This window comes from Lissotriton helveticus, chromosome 10 (genome assembly GCF_964261635.1).
Source record: "Lissotriton helveticus chromosome 10, aLisHel1.1, whole genome shotgun sequence".
NCBI classification, from domain to species: domain Eukaryota; kingdom Metazoa; phylum Chordata; class Amphibia; order Caudata; family Salamandridae; genus Lissotriton; species Lissotriton helveticus.
Window position 1 is genome coordinate 768,185,736 of NC_136071.1, and position 18,323 is coordinate 768,204,058.

General features: G+C 43.6%; 1 protein-coding gene across 20 annotated transcripts in view; it reads right to left on the minus strand.

The window, feature by feature from the left end:
- LOC144784508 (uncharacterized) overlaps positions 1-18,323 on the minus strand; it is a 416,096-nt gene that overhangs the window by 44,421 nt on the left and 353,352 nt on the right. For 19 of the 20 annotated variants that reach the window (XR_013601663.1, XR_013601658.1, XR_013601662.1 and 16 more), the window contains 3 exons: positions 14,020-14,181; positions 12,511-12,672; positions 3,980-4,141 (listed from right to left, as the gene is read on the minus strand). The gene's annotated coding sequence lies outside the window, so the exon portion shown is untranslated. The remainder of the gene's footprint in view (positions 1-3,979; positions 4,142-12,510; positions 12,673-14,019; positions 14,182-18,323) is intronic. The other variant, XM_078663325.1, reaches the window with a different exon arrangement.

Genomic DNA, 18,323 nt, shown 5'->3' on the forward strand with positions numbered 1-18,323 from the left:
TCCTGGAGAGACACCATCCGGAAGGACAGGGAGATGAGATAGGTGTTTAGCTCCCTGAGGTCTAAAATGGGGCGCCACTTCTCTAGCGTCTTCCTCACCAGGAAGAACCTGGAATAAAATCCCTGACCCCTTTGGTGTGAGGGAACCGGCTCTATCGCTCCCTTCCGGAGCATCTGTTGAACTTCGAGCCGAAGAAGACGCTGGTGTTTCGATGGAGTGGCTGCCGGGGGCTTGGGTGGAGGGACTTGCGTGAATTCCAAGGTATGCCCTTTCCGAATGATGTTGAGCACCCAACGGTCCGATGTTATCCTGGACCAGTTCTGAAGGTATTTGGTGACCCTGCCTCCAACTGATGATCTCCTGAAGGAGGGTCCAGTAGGAAGAGCCAGGAGGCCGCTATTGGCGTTTGGACGAATCCCGTCCACGTCCCGCCTGCTTTCCTTTATTGTAAGGCCTGGAGTAGTTGGTAGCCTGGCCCTGTCGCTGTTGATAGGGCTGACGGTATTGTTGAGAACCTGAGCCCGTGGTGGAATAGCGCTGTTGTTGGAAGGATCCTCTGTAATTACCACCCCTGCCTCTGGATCCTTTGAAAGGAGACTTCCTATATTGAAGGGTCCCCAGGGATCTGGCAGTCTCTGTGTCCTTTTTTATGTCCTGCAGGGTCTCGTCAATGAGTTTGCCGAACAATGCTTCCCATCAAAGGGGAGATCCAAGACCTTGTTCTGGATCTCTGGCCGAAACCAAGTAGCCTTAAGCCAACCTTGGCGACGGAGCACTGCCGCTCCAGCCAACGAACGGAATGCAGTTGTTGCAATATCCATTGCACAGTCGATGATCTCCATCGAAGTCGCTTCTCCCTCCTGTAAAACTTTCTTTGCCTCAGGCATAGATTCTGGAGGCAGGTGGTCAAGGTACGGGGCCACATCGCACCAGAGCTGGCGGTCGTACCTACCCAGGATGGCTAGGGCATTAGCCGCTCTCACCAGTAAACTTGCCATAGATGAGAATCTCTTTCCCACGTTATCCAATCTCCGCCCTTCCTTGTCTGGTGGAGTGGTTAGTGGGGCAGAAGGATTACGCGATTTCCTCTGCGCCGCCTGCGAGATCACAGAGTCCGGTTTTGGGTGACCTGTTAAGGCTGCAGGAGCATCATCGGTAGCCTTGTATTTTTTATCTAGGCGCGGTAGCACTGGGACCACCGTCGCTGGGTGTTTCATAGTTTTAATGCCCTCTTTCCATAGGTGATCCACAATAGGTATGGACCTAGTAGTTTTCCGAAAGGGTTCCTTAAAATCATATAAGAAACAATCCTGAGTGACTTTAGGCATTGCTAACTTAAATCTTGCAGCAGCTCTCTCCATCAGCCGATGGAAGCCCCCAATATCCGCTGGCGGGGAGTCCGCCGGGTCCGGAACTGGAGATGCAGGATGTTCAATGACATATTCATCATATTCCGTATCAGGATTAGAGAGATGATCAGACTGCTGGTCCTCATCCGAGGAATCATCATCATCATCATTATGGCCCTCTTGTAGTCCAGAAGAATCCTGCTGGAAGGACGTGTGAGGGTGAGGTGAAACTGGAGCCGGAGAATCACGTGTCATAGATGGCGCCGGAGCCCCTGCAGGCGTGGTAGGCGTTGACGGTACTGGAAGAGGCCTACTTGCCCTAGATTTATAGTCTTGTAGCATCGAATGCAGATCTTGAAGGAAAGATGCTGGTATCGTAACCATGTCCTGTTCAGATTGCTGCTGCTGTCGCTGAAGTTGACCAACCTGCTCGTGGCCGTATTCGCCCTCTGAGTCAGTGTCCTGGCATTTGACTAACAGCTGGGAGGGACTATTGGCATAGCTGTAAGTATCCTGTTCATCTTCCTCTGACTCTCCCTCCTGAAGGAGCATAGTCGGCACCAGGGAAGATACGCTCGTCGGAGATGTTATCTCCGGTGTGATTCGCGTCACCGAAATGGTAACCCTCCTTTCTGTGGACAATATTGTAGGATCTGCCATCGACGGTTGTATCCTCGTCGTCGAGATTGGCGTCGTCGACGTTGTCGACTAAGAAACCGTCAACCTGCCAGCCGTTGTCATTGTCACTGTAGAAGTCGTCGACGCCCTCGTCGACGAGACGGTCGTCGTCGACATCGTCGATGTTATCATAGACGTCGGCACCATCGTCGTCGACACCATAGGAGTGTCCGTCGTCGACGGGACTTTCGTCGTCGACGGGACTTTCGACGTCGACGAATCCTTCGTTGACGGTACCTTCGTCGTCGTCTTCGATTTCTCCGTAGACGGTGAGGACCCCGCCGTCGACGGTTGCTCTCCTGTCGACGGTGTCTTCGACGACGATAAACTTGATTTTGGCGTTTTCTTCGACGGAACCTCCGCCGTCGACGTCCTCGTCGTCGAGGACTTTGGAGTCCTCTCAGAAGACTGTGAAGGAGGTGTTCTGAAGGCTGTGGCAGTCTTCTCACCTGTAGAAGGCGTGGATGGTCCTGCCCTCTCCTGTACACTTCTGTGAGGAGATTTGATGGGACCCTGGCTCTCAGACTCACTGGGGGTCTTTTTTGAGGCCTTTGAAGATCTTTCCAAAGAAGGCGAAGGGGAACCCCTACCCCTTTTCACTGACCTTTTAGTAGAAACCATCGACGCTGCCTCCTCACTGTCACTTGAGACACTCTCCTTCCTGGTTTTAAGTTTTTGAAGCCATGTCAAAAGCCTACCTTCCCGGTCTCGGAGGGTTTTGGCTGAAAAGGTGCAACAGATTTTACAGTCAGCAGCCTGGTGGTCTGGATAGAGGCAATATATACAGTCCTTATGCTTATCCTCCACAAAAAGCCTTTTCTTGCCACAGGAGGAACAAGGCTTGAAAAGGGCTTTTTTCTTCTCAATCTCCGACATCTTGGATGGCAGCAACAATCCCAAACTGAATTTGAAGAATTCTGAAGAAAAATTCTGAAGTAAATCCTTTATGAAGAGTAGAAGTTGAGCAGAGCTCAAAGGAGACTCCCTAAGCACAACGTGCGGTAGAAAATCTGAGGCTCTGAGGTTCCTTCAGGAAGGTTCTAAGTGGTGAGGCACTTCTGATTGGCTGATGCCAAAGTTTGGTCTCTTTTACACAAAGAGGGTGATATGCTACAAAAGGGAATGAGGCCTAGGCCTTTTTCCATTGTCTTTTGTACCTACAGCTATGGTATTTTTGTTACCGAGACTCCACTTTCCGACAACGGGGAATGATACAAAGCATGGGAATCTATGAAAGTTCCAATACTGGGGTAAGGTAGGGATACAGATGAGGCTTGGATTAGTACAATTAAAGATTCTCCATGGGTCATATGTCACGGGGCCTCGTCCGGTCCATATGGGTCGCTCGGAGGGCGGAGAGTGTAGGGGGGGTGCGGGGAGCTTGGAAAGTTCATGCATATACTGTGGCATTGTTCTGGGGTGCAGGCATACTCGGAGAAGATTCACAATAAGCTGCAAGATGTCCTGGGGGTGGAGATACGGCCAGAGGCGCACAGGTGTATTCTGAACGTTTGGGAACCCACAGATCTGACTGCATATAGGAAGCAAAGGGTTACGTTGGCCTGCATGATAGCTAAGCGGAATATTGCCCAGTAGTGGGGAGCCAGCCAGCCGCCTCGGGTCGAGAGGTGGGAGGAGGACCTGGACTGGTGCATGTTCATGGAGAGGTCGGTATATGTGGCTAGGGGGTGTCCGGCGAAGTGGGGGAAGGTCTGGGAGGCTTAGAATCACTACAGTGGAGATATTTGTGTGCCCCCAATGTGTTCCGAGGAAGCGGAGGCGCAAGTGTCCCCTTGATCCTTTACCTACATTTTGTGTCTATTATTTTGAATGTATGGAAATGTACTCATGTAACTTGCAAGAACTGCTACTGTCACCTGATGTTTTTTCTTTGCCGTTTTGTTAATAAAAAGAATAAAAAAAAAAAAGATACATACGCAAGGATAAAGTACCTGTTGATTTTAGTGTGCGATACTCAGAACCACCTGGCAGAATCACTCTTTTGCTGGTATTTTTTGGGTAGAGTTAATAAATGAGCAGTCCAAGCAATGGGTTTGCATTATATGAACCGGGTCCACATCAATCTCTGGTTTGGTATCTTCAGAAAAATAATTCTGTAATAAAAAATAAAAGAGAAACAGAAAACACAACTTTATTGCTTTGGCATAGAATGAGCAATGATAACTGTATTTCCTCAGTTATGCAAAAAGATTTACCCAGGTACTGCAGTGCTATTATTTTTTACTAAAGAACATTTACATTATTTTTTATTTTTTTATTTTTTTTTAAATATTTTTATTTGCATCAAAGGGTCACATAGTCAATAAACAATTCATTTTTTCCACGAAATACAAAAGAACCAAAGATATGACAGAATTCCATAATTGCATTTAGATAAATATGTAGCAAAACTTATACAGTGCGAAACAAAAGATTAAGAATCAGTAACCAAGTATTTTGAAAAATATTTGCTAAGACATGAATAACCCCCATATTCTGTCAATTTTTCGTCTGGCCTGCACTCCCCTAGAATCTGCAATAGCGGCTTCCATACTATGGATCTCCTTTACTAAACTCCACCATTCTAAGACTGTTGGTGGGTTCTTTTGGATCCATGCTCTGGCAACAATTAACCTTCCACATGTGATTAGAATATTCAACAGATCTTTAAACCTTTCACCCCCATTGACGCCTACACAAACATCAATATTTGAGAATAAGAAAGGTTGCTCCAACCTCTCAGTGATAACCTTAGTTATTCCTTCCCAATATTCCTTAAGGTGAGGGCAAGTAAAAAACATATGGACAATGTCCGCACCACTCAAATCACATTTAGGGCATTTCGTTTTATCTGAATGAATGTTGTTCGTTGCCCATTTAAGTATCCTTTCAGGAGTATAATATAATTGACAGATTGTTTTAAACATCTGCAATTTTAAGCTAGAAGATTGTACTGATGTATTTAGGCTTTTAAATGATGTGACAATTAGATCTGTGGGAATACTCATTGCCAGTTTCCTATTCCACTTCTCTGTTAAAATAGTAGCATCACCGGTCTTGAGATCAGAAAAGAGCTTATAACCGAGACTTATGATAGATTTATCAACATCCCTATAGATACAGTCCCATAACTCAGACTCTGAGACTGTAGAGAGTTCTATTTTTTTTACTAAGTAATCTCTGATCTGATAGTATTTAAACCTAGCTGCTTCTGGTAGGTTGTAGCAAAGTTTCATCTTATCAAATGCCATAAAGCCAAGGTGATCATATAAATCCCCCAGAAGTCTAATACCAGAGTTTAAAAACATTTGACAAGCTGTGTCATGAAAAATAGTAGGGAAGCCGGGATTGCCCCATAAAGGTGTTTGACTGTGAAAAAGAGATGTATTGCATTTAGCCATAATAGATCGCCAGATACTCACAGTGTCCCTTATGGTCTTAAATTTAACCCTTTTAAAATAGTTGGGGTCATTCATCCTATACAAAAACATATTGACATCTAATCCTAGTAGAAACTTGTGAAAATATAAGCATTTATCCAGAACTGCCAGACTGCAAATCCGAGTCATAAATGCTGACCAGTAGTAAAATTTAAAGTCCGGAAAAAACAGTCCTCCTTGACTAAAAGGAAGTTTAAGCAGTGATACAGCACGCCGGGCTTTTTTATATCCCCATACAAAACTTCCAATAATACCTTCTAGTCTGGTGAAGAAGGAATTATTGACCCGCAAAGGGATTGTTCGAAACAAATACAAAAATTTAGGCAGAATTTTCATTTTTATTAAATTTATTCGCCCAATCATATTGACAGGAAGTTTATGCCATTTTTTAAGTTGCATGGCAGTTTCTTTTAATAAAGGTTCATAATTTAGTCCTATAATGGAATCAATATCTGAGCATATTTTAACACCTAAGTAGGTGGCTACATTGCTAATTCCAGGGACAGGAGTGGTAGGTTGATAATTCATGATGACTTGGGTTTTGGTGGTGTTAAGTTTGTAGCCAGAAACTGAGCCGTAGATGCCAGCCTCTATTAAAATACCTTTCATAGTTTTAGCGGCATCTGGGGAAAAAACTGCGATATCGTCAGCATATACAGTTATATCTAATTTATCTAATCCATTAAAAAAAGGGCTGATTAGTGTTTGACGTTGTAAAGCAATTAAAAAAGGCTCTATTGCAAGAGCAAAAAGTAATGGTGATAAAGGGCACCCTTGCCTTGTCCCTCTTTTAATGGAAAACAAAGAAGAGCATTTTCCCATATATGAGATCTTACCCATAGGATCATCATATAAAGATTGAATCCATCGTAGATGTTTTCCTTTAATACCAAATGACTGTAGTGCGGCCCACAGAAAACCCCACCCCACCCGGTCAAATGCTTTTTCAGCGTCTAATAAAATCATACCGAGTGGGGTGTGTTTAATCCGTGCAGCATCGAAAGCTGATATAGCCATGTTAATATGTGCTGTGGTGTCACGCTTAGGGATGAATCCATGTTGTTGGGGAGAGACAAGTTGGGACATATACGGAGCTAATCTAGTAGCCAGTATTTTGGCAAAGATTTTTGCATCACTATTAATAAGAGAAATAGGCCTGTAAGATCCCATCTCTTGTGGTGCTTTACCTTTTTTCAAAAAGAAAATAATTTGAGTTAGATTCCATGACCTGGGTGCTTGTTGCCCTTTACCAATAGCACTAATCACATCAGCAAATAGTGGTAATAATTCTTCAGTGCAATATTTATACATTTCCAAAGGAATAAGATCTTCCCCGACAGCTTTACCCATTGCAAGAGATTTAATTGCGCCCCTAATTTCTAATGGCGTAATCTCGGCCTCTAATTGAGCCGATTGATCTGGACCTAAGTTATTGACTTTATTAACATCAATATAATTATTAATACAATCATCTAAGATAGCATTTTCCGGTGTATAAAGAGTTTGATAAAAAGAAGCAAACTGTTGTAGAATTGATTTTGGATCACAGAATAATTGATTATTGTCCCCCTTAATTTCTTTAACCATATTAATGGAACGATCTTCCGCAACTTTATAAGCCAGTAATTTCCCACTTTTATCTCCATTTTCATACTGTTCTAAATGATATTTTTTCAATTTATTAATGCTTTTGTCCCTCAGAAGGTTCTTAATTGCTGTTTTAAGCTCAATTAATTTGAAGTTTAAATCTTCTAAGTTTAAGACATTGTTACAGATAGCATCAGATATCTGGAGTTCAATATCCCTGATTTCGTTTAACCTTTGTTGATTTATAGTTCGAAGTTCTTTGTTTTGTCGCCAAATATATTGTTGGGTAAATCCCCGTACGCTAGCTTTACACGAATCCCAGACTATCCATGGTAAGCTCGATTGTCTGTTAATGTCAATGAATTCTTTTATATGCTCTTTGAGCTGATTTATAAACATGGCGTCAGAAAATAAGTAACGAGGAAAAGAGAAGGAGCGAGTAGTTTTTTCCTCAGTTGTAAGTGTAAATGTTATAGAAATCGGGTTGTGATCCGATGTCACCCTTGGATATATATCCATTGAACAATTGCATTTATCAAGAATCAATCCTGAGCCCCAAATCATATCAATGCGTGAGCATACCTTATGTGCAGCAGAATAAAAAGTATATCCAGCTATATCGGGATTTAGAAATCTCCATACATCTTTTAAAAGGTGAGTTGCTGCCAAATCCACAATTGCAGCTCTAGTTTTCCTCATCCTTTGAAAAGCATTTTTTCTTGTGATATCCAATTTATAATTCATTATGCAATTAAAATCTCCTAACACAATAATCTCTCCCCCCCATCCCAGTAGTTCCATATTAATTTGGTCAAAGATTATAGGCTCATCTTGATTAGAAGCATAAACTCCACATATTGTAAGTTTGAAATTTCCTAACTTTATCTGCGCTATCGCCCATCTGCCAGCTTTATCGGTTATCGTCTTAGTTATTTCACATTTCAGTCCTTTATGTTTTAAAATCGCTACTCCCCTAATTGAAGCATGAAATTCCGTGCAAACTATTGGATCAAATCCTAATTGTTTGATCAGTTGTTTGTCTTTATAGGCAATATGTGTTTCAGTTAGAACTACTATTTGCGGACTATACATCCTAAGTTCCTCATAGACAAGACGGCGCTTAATTTTGTTGTTTAATCCTGACACATTCCAGGTTAAGCACTTTATTAAATGCATTCTAAATTATATATTTCCTTACCTATGTAACCAAAAATAATCACAATCAGTGCCTTGTAAAACGTCTTAATTTTTTCTTTGTCATTTTTGTGTCCTTTGATGCAATTTTTACCCCAAACCATTACTTCCCTTAACCCACCCCACACTCTAATACTACCTCCCCCCACCCCGTGTTTACCTGTGGATCCCCCCTCCCTGTTGACTGCCGTTCACCTGGCAGTAGGTGGGTGGATGGAACGCTAATCGAGTCCAGGTATTTATAGTTAGTCCATACGACACAGTATTACGCATTTTCACATTGTCTCAAATTTAACCTCTTCATTGTCATATAAGCACACAATTAATATCCTGTGAAAATTTTGTGTTTGACAAGAGACTGAAAAGATATTGACTTCAATATATCTAATAAGGCCAATAGGACCAAAAAAAAAAAAAAAAAAAGAAGCATAACACCCCTATTACGCCAGTATTTACTTAGCATTAGACCTGAGCTCAAACATTACCCAGTTTTCCAGGAAGTAATTGCTTTTTCGACCTCATCTACATCCAAAAAGAAATATGAACGACCATTTTTTATCACTTTTAGCTTTGCAGGTTCTTGCAGATAAGCTTGAAATCCAAGTTCTTTGATCGGATCTATAAACTGTTTTAGCTTCCATCTTTTCTCTATCGACTGTTTACTTAAATCCGATCTCACAAAAAAGGTGACTGACTCAATAATAACTGGGGTATTAGGGCGTGCTTTTAAAGAAATGGCTTGACGAAGCAGATAGTTGCCAATGTAGATCAGAATGGGTCTTGGAAATTTCCTGCTATTATCTCTCTGGAAAAAGGGTAATCGATGCGCACGCTGGATCTGTGAGTCCCAGTCCCAGTCTGAGAGATCAGGAAAAGCCTTTTGAAACAAATGAGTAATGTATGCCCTTGGATCTGCCCCCTCTGCTCCTTCCGCAATACCAAAGACACGGAGGTTCTGCCTTCTATTCCTATTCTCCAAATCTTCCAGTTTGGCCTGCATCTGGACTATTTGTAAATCATGCCTATTCAGTCCTGCCTCAGAGCTTTGCGATTTCTCTTCTGTAGCAGCCACTCTCTGCTGCAATTCTTCTATGTCCTGTGACACTGCTCCCAATTTGCATGCCATCTCTTGTAAAGAAATTTGAGTTCTGTTGTTGTCTTCCCTCATTTGCTGATAGTGAGTTTTGGCCTCTTGTTTCTGTTCATTTAGGAGATGTAAGATTGTCTGGAAAGAGGCGGTCACTTCCCCCTGCGGTATCCACTCAGTTGCCCCAGTAGATGAAGATGAAGTATTGTCACCCAAGTGCGTTACTTGTATAGACTCACTTAGTGGGGTTCTTAAAACCTCCGGAGTAGTAGCCTTAGGCATATCGCACATATCATCAATTATGCTGTCACTCCCATTATTGCCACTATTCCCACTGTTACTGCTGGTATTGCTACAGTCCATTAACACGGAAGCTGAAGCAGGATTGTCTCCGGTAAATATCGCGGTGGATGCAGAAGAGTGAGGTTGTAACTGATCCAACGTGCTAACTCCAGTGCTAGCCCCGGTAACCTTTAATTTCTCAGCGAGAATAGGTTGGGTAGGGCCGAGTGGAACATCAACTTTTGTTTTGTCGGTGGGTACAGTGATTACATCATTAGGGCTATTACCAGATAATCGCAGAGCCATGGTTTTCACACCACCCTTAGCCTGCACCCATTGTCTGATAGGGCTGTTCTCAGCGAAAGCTGTCATGGTGTTTGTCTTCTTCGTTTTGCCCGCCATTTTAACCATTTTACTCTTACTTTTCCCCTTCAGCTTTTTAGGTACAGTTTTATTTTTGTCTTTGATCATACATAAGGGCGTGTTACTCCCCTGCTCATTGACATCCACATATTCTTCATCTGTTTCACCTATGTCTACGTTAACATCATTTCCAATTCCTTCAGTTTCTGTCACCTCGACAACACAGCCTTTATCGAGGGAGAAGCTAGTAACATTAGTAGCATTAGTGACGCAAGAGGAAATTTTAGCGTTGGTGTCAGTGCTGGGTAAATTCAGTATTGGAGACTGAAGAGCTGGAGAGTCAAAATGATGGACAAGAGTGCTACTCATATCGTTAATGATGGTAGCGCTATTGATAGGATTTTGGTCAGCAGTGTTCTCTGCTGCCGCCGCTGCTACAACTCCGTTTCTCCGTGAAGCTGTGTCTAAGGCCCGTACCTCAGTATTTGCCTGAGCTGTTGGAGCTGTGATATCTGTAATAGCGTCCTTATCTACTGCATTACCTTGATTATTTTTTCGCAGCGTTTCAGCAATGTTCTCCGCTCCCGCTGCTGCTGACGCCGCTGCAGCTCCTATCCCCCCGCTTACCCCAGGCTGTATCTCCTGCTCGGTGCTTTGAGCTGAGCCCCGAGCCGTGTCCACGGTGGATTTCTTGCTTGCCAGTATCTCGCTGATTGCGGTCACCGACAATGAAGCTGCCGAGGCTCCTGCTCTCCCACTCACTGTTGTGTTGCGCGTTGTCCGTGTGGGGGGTTTCGGCGCCATCCTGCTGCTGACGCTGCTGCTGACGCTCGCTCTCTCCGGCTGGGCTGCTGCCGGTGCTATGGCGGAACGCAGACCTGGCCAGCGGATCACTGCTGATGCAGATGCCGATCCCAGCCTGATCCACTCTAACAGGCTTTCCCAACTCCGCCGAGGCCTTGCAGATACTCGCGGCAGTTGCGGTGTCTCAGTTCTTCTAGCACCGGCGGAGAAAAATAAACTTTGGAAACAGCTCTTGATCTGCCGTATTTTCCACATCAGCCTCCGTCTCCGTGTCCAACAATATTGCAGTGCTACTCATTTACTCGAGGTGAGCCCTCCCGAGTCCAGATTGCTCCGCTGTTTGCTCCGTCGTGTAGTTTTATTTGTGTAGTAGCAGTACACAGATCAGTGCTGTACACTGTGTCGGGACATAGCGTGGCTGTAGCTTTAGACCTGGACCCGGCTCAGCGCCCTTCCACTCCTGGCGGTGTCAATCCGCCATCTTGGATCCGCTGCTGATGCTAGTTCAAAGCATAACATTTACATTATTAACTACTTTTAAACAGGGGGTGAGTAATCCTCTTCATATACTGCAGGGATGTGTCATTGCTTAACACCCAATTCACTAGTACAGATCCTCATCGGTTTGCGCAACCTTTCATTCTTAGGTAGTGAACAAATGAGTACTACTGAGTTCTGTAACAAGTAAAAATCTACTTTAGCTCTAAGAAATCTCCAGGTTGACGTGTACTTCACAAACACACACATTATGTAATTCCCAAACTACCGTAGGTAGGTGCCAGAGAATGAGTGGCAGCTTAATAATGCATGACAGCATAGAATGCTTGTAACTGGGCCCTCTGCCATGCAACTTTCAAAGACTTCAATATATGCACACGGAAACCTTTGTGTATTACCTGAGGTCAAGCATCTACACATGTGCAAAGGTGTGCCCTGCAAGTGCAGATTTACAAACTAATTTTGTGGATCCGGGTCCGTATTTCTTTAACATTGAGATTGGGTGAAAAGGGACATAAGTACCCAGTGTTCATTAATTCAAGATATTAATTTATATTAGATTTTTTTTAATAGGATTTTTAATCAATACTACCTTAAAATAGCACTTTACGCCAGTAGGGTATTTGCAAGATCTGGAGGCTGATGGCAATGGCTGTGTTCTAGAGACATACAATGCTCCATCCTTATATTAGAGTTATAGTTGACTGCAGTGAATTTGACATAATTCAGTGTTTTTCTCTGAGAATGCACTTTCATTCTTACATTAATAGTGGAAAGGGTGCTTTGGTGAATTAGAAACTGTCAATACATATAACACAGATTAAAGTAAAAGAAAGTGTGAACCAAATGGGCAAGGGCCACAGAAAGGGCACTGATTTGGGAGGAGGCCAGAGGCATGAGGATCCGCCCTATAGTGGATCTGTGGACGGAGGTGGTGACAGCGTGGGAACACCCAGGGTATGACTCTGGAAATTAACCAGACACAGGTTCTTAATTAAACCTGATTAAATATTTATGAGTATTAATTTGACTTTTCCTCTATGACAATGTAAATGCTATAATCTTAAAATACTATCTTAGGGTTCTTTAAAATGTATTGATGACTTTGTTTTCATTTTTACTATAGCACTAGATCCTCTGAACCTATTTTTGTATTCATGAGATGGCTTTATAGCTTAACCATAGAGTACACTATCTCTAAAAAGATACGTACACAAGGATAAAGTACCTGTTGATTTTAGTGTGCGATATTCAGAACCACCTGGCAGAATCACTCTTTTGCTGGTATTTTTTGGGTAGAGTTAAGAAATGAGCAGTCAAAGCAATGGGTTTGCATTATATGATTCGGGTCCACATCAATCTCTGGTTTGGTATCTTCAGAAATATAATTCTGTAATAAAAAAATAAAAGAGAAACTGAAAACACAACTTCATTGCTGTGGCATAGAATGAACAATGATAACTGTATTTCCTCAGTTATGCAAAAAGATTTACCCAGGTACTGCAGTGCTATTATTTTTTACTAAAGAACATTTGCATTATTAACTACTTTTAAACAGGGGGTGAGTAATGCTCTTCATATACTGCAGGGATGTGTCATTGCTTAACACCCCATTCATAGTCCAGATCCTCATCGGTTCGCGCAACCTTTCATTCTTAGGTAGTGAAAAAATGAGTTCTACTGAGTTCGGTAACAAATACAAATCTACTTTAGCTCTAAGAAAACTCCAGGTTGACGTGTACTTCACAAACACACACATTATGTAATTCACAAACTACCGTAGGTAGGTGCCAGAGAATGAGTGGCAGCTTAATAATGCATGACAGCATAGAATGCTTGCAACTGGGCCCTCTGCCATGCAACTTTCAAAGGCTTCCATATATGCACACGAAAACCTTTGTGTATTACATGAGGTCAAGCATCTACACATGTGCTAAGGTGTGCCCTGCAAGTGCAGATTTACAAACTAATTTTGTGGATCCGGGTCCGTATTTCTTTAACATTGAGATTGGGTGAAAAGGGACATAAGTACCCAGTGTTCATTAATTCAAGATATTAATTTATATTAGATTTATTTTAATAGGATGTTTAATCAATACTACCTTAAAATAGCACTTTACGCCAGTAGAGTATTTGCAAGATCTGGAGACTGATGGCAATGCTGTGTTCTAGAGACATACAATGCTCCATCTTTATCTTAGAGTTATAGTTGACTGCAGTGAATTTGACATAATTCAGTGTTTTTCTCTGAGAATGCACTTTCATTCTGACAATAATAGTGGACAGGGTGCTTTGGTGAATGAGAAACTGTCAAAAAATATAACACAGATTAAAGTAAAAGAAAGTGTGAACCAAATGGGCAAGGGCCACAGAAAGGGCACTGATTCGGGAGGAGGCCAGAGGGATGAGGATCCGCCCTATAGTGGATCTGTGGACGGAGGTGGTGACAGCGTGGGAACACCCAGGGTATGACTCTGGAAATTAACCAGACACAGGTTCTTAATTAAACCTGATTAGGTATTTATGAGTATTAATTTGACTTTTCCTCTATGACAATGTAAATGCTATAATCTTAAAATACTATCTTATGGTTCTTTAAAATGTATTGATTACTTTGTTTTCATTTTTACTATAGAAACTAGATCCTCTGAACCTCTTTTTGTATTCATGTGATGGCTTTAAAGCTTAACCATAGAGTACACTATCTCTAAAAAGACACGTACACAGGATAAAGTACCTGTTGATTTTAGGGTGCGATATTCAGAACCACCTGGCAGAATCACTCTTTTGCTGGTACTTTTTGGGTAGAGTTAAGAAATGAGCAGTCCAAGCAATGGGTTTGCATTATATAAACCGGGTCCACATCAATCTCTGGTTTGGTATCTTCAGAAATATAATTCTGTTATAAAAAATAAAACAGAAACAGAAAACACAACTTTATTGCTTTGGCATAGAATGAACAATGATAACTGTATTTCCTTAGTTATGCAAAAAGATTTACTCAGGTACTGCAGTGCTATTTTTTACTAAAGAACATTTACATTATTAACTACTTTTAAACAGGGGGTGAGTAATGCTCTTCATATACTGCAGGGATGTGTCAATGCTTAACACCCCATTCACTAGTCCAGATCCTCGTCGGTTCGCGCAACCTTTCATTCTTAGGTAGTGAAAAAATGAGTACTACTGAGTTCGGTAACAAATAAAAATCTACTTTAGCTCTAAGAAATCTCCAGGTTGACGTGTACTTCACAAACACACACAATATGTAATTCCCAAACTACCGTAGGTGGGCGCCAGAGAATGAGTGGCAGCTTAATAATGCATGACAGCATAGAATGCTTGTAACTGGGCCCTCTTCCATGCAACTTTGAAAGGCTTCAATTTATGCACACGAAAACCTTTGTGTATTACCTGAGGTCAAGCATCTACACATGTGCAAAGGTGTGCCCTGCAAGAAAACATGTTACTTACCTGTGAATTTGTAGTTCTCCAGTATTGGAAGCTTTCATAGGGGGTGAATGTTTGATTTGCTCAAACGCTCCGTCCATCATCCCCTTTTGTATCGCTTTGTTCGCCCTAAGTGTGGCAGGGTATGCTCAGACGTGAGTCCCTTGCTCACTTGGCCACTGGATTCAAGATAACCTGGCTGATGAGGATTATGAATCCGAAACCGGTCCCAGGATGCTTGTTTCCGGTCCAGGGAAGACATGGCTTGGCAGTTCGGGCTGGACTGTTCCCATAAGGCACAGGGTCAGACTGATTTGCATATGGCCATGTCTGAACTGGGGTGGCTGAGTGAGCTAAAGAATGGTGATGGAATAAACCCAGATCAGTTGACTGGGGGTGAGTGTTTAATTTGCTCAAACGCTCCGTCCATCATCCCCTTTTGTATCGCTTTGTTCGCTCCAAGTGTGGCAGGGTATGCTCAGACGTGAGTCCCTTGCTCACTTGGCCACTGGATTCAAGATAGCCTGGCTGATGAGGATTATGAATCCGAAACCGGTCCCAGGATGCTTGTTTCCGGTCCAGGGAAGACATGGCTTGGCAGTTCGGGCTGGACTGTTCCCATAAGGCACAGGGTCAGACTGATTTGCATATGGCCATGTCTGAACTGGGGTGGCTGAGTGAGCTAAAGAATGGTGATGGATTAAACCCAGATCAGTTGACTGGGGGTGAGTGTTTGATTTGCTCAAACGCTCCGTCCATCATCCCCTTTTGTATCGCTTTGTTCGCCCTAAGTGTGGCAGGGTATGCTCAGACGTGAGTCCCTTGCTCACTTGGCCACTGGATTCAAGATAGCCTGGCTGATGAGGATTATGAATCCGAAACCGGTCCCAGGATGCTTGTTTCCGGTCCAGGGAAGACATGGCTTGGCAGTTCGGGCTGGACTGTTCCCATAAGGCACAGGGTCAGACTGATTTGCATATGGCCATGTCTGAACTGGGGTGGCTGAGTGAGCTAAAGAATGGTGATGGAATAAACCCAGATCAGTTGACTGGGGGTGAGTGTTTAATTTGCTCAAACGCTCCGTCCATCATCCCCTTTTGTATCGCTTTGTTCGCCCTAAGTGTGGCAGGGTATGCTCAGACGTGAGTCCCTTGCTCACTTGGCCACTGGATTCAAGATAGCCTGGCTGATGAGGATTATGAATCCGAAGCCGGTCCCAGGATGCTTGTTTCCGGTCCAGGGAAGACATGGCTTGGCAGTTCGGGCTGGACTGTTCCCATAAGGCACAGGGTCAGACTGATTGGCATATGGCCATGTCTGAACTGGGGTGGCTGAGTGAGCTAAAGAATGGTGATGGATTAAACCCAGATCAGTTGACTGGGGGTGAGTGTTTGATTTGCTCAAACGCTCCGTCCATCATCCCCTTTTGTATCGCTTTGTTCGCCCTAAGTGTGGCAGGGTATGCTCAGACGTGAGTCCCTTGCTCACTTGGCCACTGGATTCAAGATAGCCTGGCTGATGAGGATTATGAATCCGAAACCGGTCCCAGGATGCTTGTTTCCGGTCCAGGGAAGACATGGCTTGGCAGTTCGGGCTGGACTGTTCCCATAAGGCACAGGGTCAGACTGATTTGCATATGGCCATGTCTGAACTGGGGTGGCTGAGTGAGCTAAAGAATGGTGATGGATTAAACCCAGATCAGTTGACTGGGGGTGAGTGTTTGATTTGCTCAAACGCTCCGTCCATCATCCCCTTTTGTATCGCTTTGTTCGCCCTAAGTGTGGCAGGGTATGCTCAGACGTGAGTCCCTTGCTCACTTGGCCACTGGATTCAAGATAGCCTGGCTGATGAGGATTATGAATCCGAAACCGGTCCCAGGATGCTTGTTTCCGGTCCAGGGAAGACATGGCTTGGCAGTTCGGGCTGGACTGTTCCCATAAGGCACAGGGTCAGACTGATTTGCATATGGCCATGTCTGAACTGGGGTGGCTGAGTGAGCTAAAGAATGGTGATGGAATAAACCCAGATCAGTTGACTGGGGGTGAGTGTTTAATTTGCTCAAACGCTCCGTCCATCATCCCCTTTTGTATCGCTTTGTTCGCCCTAAGTGTGGCAGGGTATGCTCAGACGTGAGTCCCTTGCTCACTTGGCCACTGGATTCAAGATAGCCTGGCTGATGAGGATTATGAATCCGAAGCCGGTCCCAGGATGCTTGTTTCCGGTCCAGGGAAGACATGGCTTGGCAGTTCGGGCTGGACTGTTCCCATAAGGCACAGGGTCAGACTGATTGGCATATGGCCATGTCTGAACTGGGGTGGCTGAGTGAGCTAAAGAATGGTGATGGATTAAACCCAGATCAGTTGACTGGGGGTGAGTGTTTGATTTGCTCAAACGCTCCGTCCATCATCCCCTTTTGTATCGCTTTGTTCGCCCTAAGTGTGGCAGGGTATGCTCAGACGTGAGTCCCTTGCTCACTTGGCCACTGGATTCAAGATAGCCTGGCTGATGAGGATTATGAATCCGAAACCGGTCCCAGGATGCTTTTTTCCAGTCCAGGGAAGAAATGGCTTGACAGTTCGGGCTGGACTGTTCCCATAAGGCACAGGGTCAGACTGATTTGCATATGGCCATGTCAGAACTGGGGTGGCTGAGTGAGCTAAAGAATGGTGATGGATTAAACCCAGATCAGTTGACTGGGGGTGAGTGTTTGATTTGCTCAAACGCTCTGTCCATCATCCCCTTTTGTATAGCGTTCATAGATTCACATGCCTGAATCATTCCCCGTCGTCGAGACGGGAGTCTCCGGTGTATAAAAAAGCAATGCTTAGTAGTAAAGCAAACTGAAAAGAGGCCTAGGCCCATTTCCCTTTTGCAACCCATAACCCTTGTTATGTAAAAGGGACAAAACGTTTTCCTGAACCAATCAGAGCTCTCACCCTCCAGAGAGAACCTTCTGCTCCACAGATTTTCGCGCATTTGTGCATAAAAAACACCCTTTGTGCTAAATCCAAGGTGAGCCTCTCAGGGGTGGAAGGTGGGTTCGCATGTAAATCTATGAAAGCTTCCAATACTGGAGAACTACAGTTACAGGTAAGTAACTTGTTTTCTTACTCCAGTATTGGAGCTTTCACAGATTCACATGCCTGAATCAGAATAGCGAGCAGTAGTATAGAGCACATTTTTTTTTTTAGTTACTTAATACAACATCATTCTGTACATAGTTATTTTAGAATTCTGCATATAAATATTGCAATCACTGTAACTAAACATAACAATAGAGAAAATGTGCATTTGTAATGAAAACAAAAGGACGGAGGGATGCAAAGAGGGCTCACCATTATTGGATAATGTTCCTCAGCACCGCTTCTCCCACTGCCACATCTGTCTCTGCGGCTGCTTCCAAGCAATAGTGCCTGGTGAAGGTGTGCGTAGAACTCCAGGTTGCTGCCCTGCAGATATCCTGGATCAGCACTCCTGCAAATAACGCAGTGGAGGTGGACACTGCTCTCGTTGAATGAGCACGAACTCATGCGTTCAGAGGTTTCCCAGCAGCTTGGTGACAATATACTATAGCACTGGAAATCCATCTGG